At 37.1% G+C, this 8,371-nt stretch overlaps 5 non-coding genes across 5 annotated transcripts; 3 read left to right on the top strand and 2 right to left on the bottom strand.

Moving 5' to 3' along the window:
• The first annotated feature begins 3,706 nt into the window (after positions 1 to 3,706).
• TRNAE-CUC (transfer RNA glutamic acid (anticodon CUC)) lies at positions 3,707 to 3,779 on the top strand. Its single transcript has one exon. It is a non-coding gene; the product is annotated as a tRNA-Glu (tRNA).
• Positions 3,780 to 3,852: 73 nt separating this feature from the next.
• TRNAG-UCC (transfer RNA glycine (anticodon UCC)) lies at positions 3,853 to 3,924 on the bottom strand. Its single transcript has one exon. It is a non-coding gene; the product is annotated as a tRNA-Gly (tRNA).
• A 308-nt stretch (positions 3,925 to 4,232) lies between these two features.
• Positions 4,233 to 4,394, top strand: LOC149558685 (U1 spliceosomal RNA). The gene has a single exon (XR_016352532.1). It is a non-coding gene; the product is annotated as a U1 spliceosomal RNA (small nuclear RNA).
• A 397-nt stretch (positions 4,395 to 4,791) lies between these two features.
• Positions 4,792 to 5,000, bottom strand: LOC149558684 (small nucleolar RNA U3). The gene has a single exon (XR_016352500.1). It is a non-coding gene; the product is annotated as a small nucleolar RNA U3 (small nucleolar RNA).
• Positions 5,001 to 7,938: 2,938 nt separating this feature from the next.
• Positions 7,939 to 8,100, top strand: LOC149558683 (U1 spliceosomal RNA). The gene has a single exon (XR_016352537.1). It is a non-coding gene; the product is annotated as a U1 spliceosomal RNA (small nuclear RNA).
• Positions 8,101 to 8,371: the final 271 nt, after the last annotated feature.

Here is an 8,371-nt window from a genome sequence, read left to right as displayed (position 1 = left end):
GTCATAGTGACATCCTTCTTTTATTGCTCATCGCTACATCCATGTTATGTCTTCCCTGCATAGTGATGAACCTGGATCACTATATGATATAGCGATGCTTTACCAAGTTTTTGAAACTAGCCTTGCTATTATCGATGTGTGATATATCATCACCAAATCTTCCATCAATGTAGCTATAGCGATATGCACAAAAATGAGGATATCTCTCAAAATTCCAATAATATTAGAACCATGATCAATTGATAGGGATTTCTATGCGATGCATAAGCCCTATGAGTGAAATTTGAAATAGGAGCGTTTGACTTTAGATGGTAAATTATATTTTTTTGCCAACACAAGAAAATGTAGTAAGTGATTCTTTTATTTGATCATAATCATACAATCAACCTAAGAAAAGAAAATGGTAAATAATTAATAGTAAATGCATAATGATCAAAGCAATTAAAAGGTGAGGAGATATTTGTACAATATTGAGTTCCACCAATGTCAATACTACCACATGCTTACCAATGCTTAGGATACTCCCCCAAAGGAATACCATCAACATTCATGCTAACAAATGTTGCCTTGGGGACATAAGTGCAAGAGTTAAAAGGTATAAACAAGAGAAAATATATGGTATTAAATAAATATTCCCTTTATGTGCTAGTGGATGAGAAAGATGATGGAGTATCAAAATAAAAGGTTCACGAGTTTGTGGAAGAATTGCTTTTATAGGAAATTCCTAAGCAGGTTTTGAATACCTTGCAACAAGTGTTAACATATAAAGTTGTTTCAGTAATTAGTATAACCACACTCTATTGGAAATGATTTTTAAATATAAATTACAATTATATAAGATTTCTATGAGATGGAAGCCATCTCACTTTGACTTGATTAGGGTTTGCGATATGACTCAAAGGGATCAAGATGCACTTGTTGCGATTAAAGAAACAAAGGAGATAATTAATACTATCATAAAAGATACAAGTTACATAGAATAGGAAGAAGGAAGGATATAAGATAAATTATGTTCTTTTTATACTATTAAGCTTTGGACAATCCCATAGTTCATTGATAAAGAGGGCCATATGAAGAGCTTGGAAGACTTGAACGTAGAGCACAAGGAGATGGTCCCAAACATTATTTCCCATTTAAATTAATATAAATATTTAAATTCTTGTAAGTTTAACATGCTTCTAGATAGAATACTAGAGTTAGAAAATAGGTTTTCGTAGCTTGTAATTGAAGTACAAGCAATTACAGGAAAGAGGTGAAAGAAACATTTGCCTAATATGCTGGATGTTCTCTATTATCAGTGGCCTAATCATGCACATATTTTAGAATGGGTGTAGGAATAATTGAAGCCAACCAAAACACCCTTTCATAAGAAGAAGCAAATACTTGAGGAAGATAAGCAAATTGGTGAATAATTACAATAGAGCTTCAGACCTTCTCTTTCTTATTTAATCACATTGTTTCCAACAATTTTTTTAAAAATCTTTTTGATGTATTAGTTTTTAATGTTTTATTTTAGTCTAGACTTGTTTAGTTATAAAAAGGCGTTATTGTAAATGGTCTAAAGCTTGTCTTTTCTATTTATTTTCTATAAAGGAGAAGTCAAGACCATAAAATATAAAATTTTATAATAATAACATAGTGATAAAATAGCAGAAAGAAAGACCTATATATACCATACTCAATTTTTTTAAAGCAATAAAAAGATCTAATTTATTTTTTTGCATTTGTGATATGAAGTTATTTTCTTGTCAAATTGGTCCTTTGTGATTATTGGTTATCAGAAAAATTAAAATCAATTAGACCATTTGGTGTATTGTATACTTGATCATCTTTCATTGATAGGATTGAATGGTTGATAGTTTATATAAAGGATAGAATACTGTCTCACAAACTTGTACATGATGGTTTGATAAGCAATGACTCTATGCCTAGTAAGGATAATGGACTGGTCTTGATTCTTTAAGGAACAAAAAATATTTACTAGCACCAATTTTATAAATATCCATTTGGAGCAAGTAGGGACAACATAAAGTAGAGGAATTAGGAGCATAGGTAAAATTGAATCAGATACATTATATAGAAGTAGAACATTTGTGAAGAGAATAAAAAAATTCAGGGGTTCCACAAAATAATTATTCATCTAAAGCACATGCCACTTTGTATTGAAAATTAAAAAAGAAAAAAAAATCACAAATAATCTTCTATAAAAAGCTTCAACTTAGGGATATAGTTGGAGAATAGGTTTCCTTGTCTAGGTTGTATAGAGCATAAAGTGTAGAGGATTCTAGTTAGTTTTGATTGATCTTGTCAGTTGGCCAAGTCAAATGGAGAGTTTAAAGATAAAGCTTGACATACTTTGAGAACTTTCCAATATGTTGATTTGGGAACCAACACAGTCAAAGGATTTAATGCAGAGCAATAATATGTGTTTGCAAAAATGTGAGTAGAGTGTATGCCCCATGTTAAAGCTATTGCAAATGCTTTAATGGGAGAAATTTCTTTAATGGAGCATATGCTCATCTACGAGAAATGCTTCCATCGTGTGATGACCCCTAGAAAGGACATGTTAAGTGAGAGCACCTTCATTGTACAATAAAATTTGGATAAACATGTACTAAAACGGTTTACAATTGAGATTTCCAACTCTCTTGTACTCTATAAAAAAGAATCAACTATCTTTGTCCTGAGGCCTATGGTCCCCTAATAATTTTCAAAAGAAATATATATTCGATGCATTAATTTTTATTTTTAAAAAATTCCACTCATTGTCCACATAATGAAAAATTGTGACTTTATGAATACTTTTCTTTTCGCTTCATGACAAGTTCACCAAGGTAAATGGTTGTTTGTTGTGGATTTTGAAGAGTTTGTCACAAAGTTTAGCATGCTCATAATAGTGAACACATGTTCGCTAATAATGGAACTAGTGTACTCGCCAAAACAAGTTTTGTAGGTGGATTTAAGGTCTATACTTATGACTTGGCATCTCCGAAAGATGTTCGATTTCATCCTAAATGCTTTGGCCGACTCTCTCACATCCCTTTACATCACAAAATCCATTAAAAAAGTTGAACTCCATGAAGGTTGATTCATAAGGATAAAATGCAAATAGCAAATGAAAACGGTAACTTTGATGTTCCTTCAACTTGACCCGCCTTTTAAATTCAAATGCACTTTTAGCATTAATGTACTCATAAAACACACAAGCCCCTTTCAAGAAGCTTAGCATTAAAGATAAGAAAAATGCTAAGACACGTAAACCTTAAAATTTTGACTCAAGAAGTTCTTTTATTAAAAATCCATAAATGCACTCAAGTCCTACACGTCTCTTTTATCTCATAATTATTATCAATATCATAAATAAGAATTTTATTTAAAAAGCTATTAAAAGTAACAAAGAAAATTTGATTTAAATATTTAGAGTTATATAGATGTTTTAAATGTATACTAAAGCATAATTATCATGAAAATATTTCATTTGTGATAATCTTGACATGTTTTTTCTTCTAAAACGAGGGATGGCAATTTCCACCGAAACTTTGAGGCATCAGAATGAAGTGTATTGGAAGCAAGTTGAGGAGACGTTACGAAACTCCTCACAATTGTTTTGATCTCTATTTCTGATCGAAACTGCTAGAGGGTGACGTGTTGTCGCTTTTCAAAGCTATTGACGAGTAATTTGTTGAGGTTCACAACAAAACAGAAATCCGTTGTAGTCTAGTTGGTTAGGATACTCGGCTCTCACCCGAGAGACCCGGGTTCGAGTCCCGGCAACGGAAGTTTCAAATTTTACACGGCTTCTCCACAGATCTTGTCAGCAAAAGAATCTATCTGCTCCACAAGCGAATAGAATGCGTCTGCCGGGAGTCGAACCCGGGTCTATTGCTTGGAAGGCAATTATCCTAACCGTTGGACTACAAACGCTTGGACTACAAATACAGATGCTAGAAATATTGGAATGAGTTATTTTGATACAAACGTTTAAGCAAAGAGGAGCGGAGAGTGACAGTGTTTCGAGTTTTGGAAGAGATAGTGTGAGATGGGCGGTGCCGTACACTGTAGAGTGGAGGGGACTATGCACTACATGTAGACAGCGCTGGCCAATAGAGTAAATAAGGTCTGCCAGAAAAAATAGTGATTTATGGGCGGTGTTATTGATCCCACATGCGCGAGGAGGAGGAAGCAGGGGAGAAGAGGCAGGATAAGAAAGAGGGGAGGGCAGTTGTCTAAGCATACTTACCTGGGCGGGGTCAATCGGTGATCAGGAAGGCCGATGGCCTAGGGAGAGCACCTTCATTGCACATAAAGAAGGGGGCTCTGCCTAGCATCTCCCATTGTGGAGAGTGCACGTCATAATTTGTGACAGAGGGGGCTCGCGTCCGCGCGGCCTCCACTGACTTAAGTTAAAAATATACTGTTTTGTGCAGCAAGCGATCTGTAGCAATTAAATTATTCACAGATAGCTTGAGATTTCTTAGTCCTTTACTTCTCTCTAAAACCTATGGGCCTCCTGATCCAAGCAGGCTGTAGTCTGTCGACTGTCAGCTGTCCGTGGGTTAAACTCTCGAATCAGGTAACTTTGGAATCTCCTCCTCAGCACAATTCTGATATATGCTAAAGCCACTTGTTTTCTGTGTTAACAATTCTACAAAATGGCTAATATACGAATTGAAATGGGACATTTGAACGTGGAGCTCACATAATTAACTCGCTGATTATCGGTTTCTTGTTTTCATACGCTGCTCATTACAAAATGGTAGCGAGTCGGTCAAATTTTAAAAAGGTTGGGTGAATCTGTCAGAACGCTCGGAGGCCTTCACTGCATGCTGTGAATAGCAGGCAGGACGTTCATCGGGAGGCAAGCTGCGAACAGCAGCCTCAGTATTCGCGCTCTGGCCACAGAGCCTTACTTCATCGTCCAGATTTGTGTGCTTGTCTGAGTTTGATACGCAGACTAAGTTGTACAACCTTCAGAACAGATCCTGTTCAAGTAAGGTCGTACTTAACATCCCTGTGCCCTCCACATATATATAGTTTATATTTAGAAAACACTATAAAGGTGGGATATTATACACGCGGGGCCGGTTGTAGCCAGATGTCACAGCAACCGCTTGATCAGAACAATAACAATGCCCGGAGTCCAGAAACTTCAGCTAGTGGAAAGCCCGGACCGCAGCGATTGTTCAAAATGGAGCTATTGTCAAAGTTTTTTGATCTTTGCAAGTATTTGTGTTCAAATCTTCAGACGCATCAAATATTTCTCTTCAGAAATTTAGCTATGATTGGGAGAGAATTCACGAATATCAGTGTGAAATCTTCCGGAGTCGGCATAGATCAGCAATAATCTGGTAAAACTTTTTTGATCTTTGCAAATATATGCGTTTATGCCTTCATATGTACAGAGACATCAAATATTTTCAGATGTTCACAGAAGATTTGCAATCTTTTACAAAGATATTGGGGGATTTTCGAAAGCACATGATCATATTTGAAGAAATCTGCTTATGTCAGTACATTCGGGCTTTGTCAAGCAAGGTCGGCAGATATTTCCTGCTCACGTGCAAACATTTGAAGGATCCGAGGGAAAACAATTTGCAAAGTTCGATGTCCCTAATCCTTTCAACACTACATTTGTAAATGCTTTTTCATAGATCATTTCATTATTCGTCGTTGTCTGGTTTTTAATTTTGTAGATATTTACATAAGATTTATGGAGAAATCACCGAAATCAGTGTGAAATTCTACCAAGTCGGGACAAATCAGCAATTATCCGGTAAAGTCTTTCATGTTCAAATGTACGGAGGGATAACACAGTTTTAGATATTTACAGAAGATTTGTAGTGATATGCAAAAAAATTATAAAGATTTTGAGGAGATTTTACAAGGTTCCGAAAATATTTGAAGAAATCTGCTCGATGTCATTACATTTGGGCTTTGTCAAGCAAGCTTAGCAGATATTTCCTTCTCCCGAGCATATATTTGGAAGATCTGAGAAAAAATTGCAAAAAAAGGACGTGTAAGCCTTTGCATTCAATATATATTTATCATTTCAATATTGCTGTTGTCTGCCTTTAGCTGCTAGCTTCTAGAATTTGGAGCAACATCGGTTGTATTATTTGCAATATTTTGCTTGCTCTTCAATCTTGCATTGAGACGACGGGGAAGCCATTTGAAATTTGCAGTGTCACGTGGTTCGACCAACAAAATAGTCCCAATGTTCAGGCATCATTTTTGCATCGAATTCATGCTTCTTTTGGCATGAATCTGATTTGATTTAGCAGATCCACAGCTTTTTCGGCCAACGTTTGGCGTGCAACTAGCAGAGGTTTAGTGTTTGGCCCATTTCTTTTCCTATAGAAGCTGCATATTTTACATTACAGGCCATATGCTGTCAAAGGTGTTGGAATTTCAACTTTTTTTCGCGTTTAAAATGCTTACTAGCACTTAGATCTGGCATGTTTTCTTTTTCTGGGGTTTAAAATACTAATTACTACTTTATGGCACTTAAATGTTTGCAAAGGCGTGTCAACAAAGGCATTGGAATCTTGCTCTGGATAGTGAAATCTAAGAGGACATCAAGGGTGTTCATTTGCTCAATGACTCATCAAGCACCTACAATTTAACGTGCCAAGGCCGAGCAATATCTCTGTTAGTATTTTGGATCCTTTGCATGCCGGATAAACCCATGGTGCATAGCGCAAGTGTTATTTCTGTCACGAAACATCCGTAAAATGGCCTCTACTCATGTATGGAGCAGTAGGCATTCACTGCTAGTTGATGCTGCCCTGAGTCCAATGACTGTCAAGTGCCAATCAATCTTTGCGTTCAAAACCAGAATCTGATTATTCCAAGCTGGTTATTTGGAATTTGTCATTCATCATACTTTGCTGGGTTCAATTTTCAATTGGTACCTGACATGTAGGCGACAAAGCAGGACTTTTAAAACTGGAAATCGACTTGATATTCTTTGCAAATTGGGTTCTTATCGGCGACCGCCCATCTTCTGCCCCTTAGCATCCTTTTTGGCCATTTCATTTTGACTTTTCCAATGCTCTTCATTGGCTTGGACTATGCAGGGGCATCTATATTGCTTCGTATACGGTTTAAGTTTGCCTTGAAAGTCGGCCTAATCTTTCACCACTTGGGCGTGGAAAACAGATCAGATTCGGATTTTCATTTACAATTTGGGCGCTAATTCCTTTTTCAGTAAATCTGCTTTCCGGCAACAAAATTTTGGGCTCCACTTTGATTCATTTCCCTCATTCATTTGAAATATCAAAATATTCAGTTTAGATGCCACAATGGAGTTGTTCGTTTACTTTGTCAATTTGGAATTTCAAAATATTTATTAGGTGTTGCTGAAGCCTGCAAGGGACAAAGCTGACATTTTAGACTTGTATTTTCTTTGCTGTGGTGCATGGATTTCTGTCAAGTTGGTAGGGACATCCTAGAAACAAATGGAGAACATCCATTGGTACTATTTCAGAAACTAGCCTATCTAGAGTTTCATTGTCCTCTTCACGTTCAGGCCTGGCCATTGCTAGCAAGAAAAAGCTGATATATTAGATGCCCCTTTCTCCTCTCATGTGTTAAGGTTATGCGTCTTCCCCTCGTGTTGTACTCCAAAGGTATTTCCTTTGCTCTGGTCTGGCCCACTGACGAATGGCAAGATGACATGCAAGATGCCATGGGTACTACGTCAGGCAATACCTTATATTCAGAAACCTTGATATTGAAGGCACCAAGACCAGAATTATCTACATCCACAGTTTGATTTTTCTTTAACCAGGAAATCTTCTAATGATCTTAAGCTCGGAATACAGTAAAGTTATAATTTATCTACCATATATGATTGAGGGGTGGTTTCCACACAAGCCAGGAGAAGGGAATAAAGTAGAAGATCGAGTATAAGAAAGAGGAGAGGCTAATTGTTGAAGCATACCTACCTGGGCGGGGTTAATCGGTGATCAGGAAGGCCGATGGCCTAGGGAGAGCACCTTCATTGCACATAAAGAAGGGGGCTATGCGTAGCATCTCCCATTGTGGAGAGTGCACGTCAAAATTTGTGACAGAGGAGGCTCGCATCCGCGCGGCCCCGTGCAACATTAATCTTAAAGAATCAAGATTGCGATTTCAATTTCAGTTCTCGTCCCGACCGGTTAACCATAGCCCAGTCGGTAAAACGCTTCAATGATGGAAGAAACTGAAGCACGTTTTAAGTGTGCAGTGAATCGTGTTCCTCTCAGCTAAATAATTTCAAAATGAGGTCCAGTGATTGCTGATGCTTGTGGCGATGGAAAAAATACGAAAAATCCTGGGCACAATTTGGGGAAACCTAATCTACTTGTTTTTGCCTCAAAGGTTGAACCAC

This window comes from Cupressus sempervirens, chromosome 5, assembly GCF_028749045.1.
Source record: "Cupressus sempervirens isolate cs-2001-9-10 chromosome 5, ASM2874904v1, whole genome shotgun sequence".
Classification (NCBI taxonomy): domain Eukaryota; kingdom Viridiplantae; phylum Streptophyta; class Pinopsida; order Cupressales; family Cupressaceae; genus Cupressus; species Cupressus sempervirens.
Note: the sequence above shows the minus strand (reverse complement) of the source record. Positions and strands in the feature narration are given on the sequence as shown.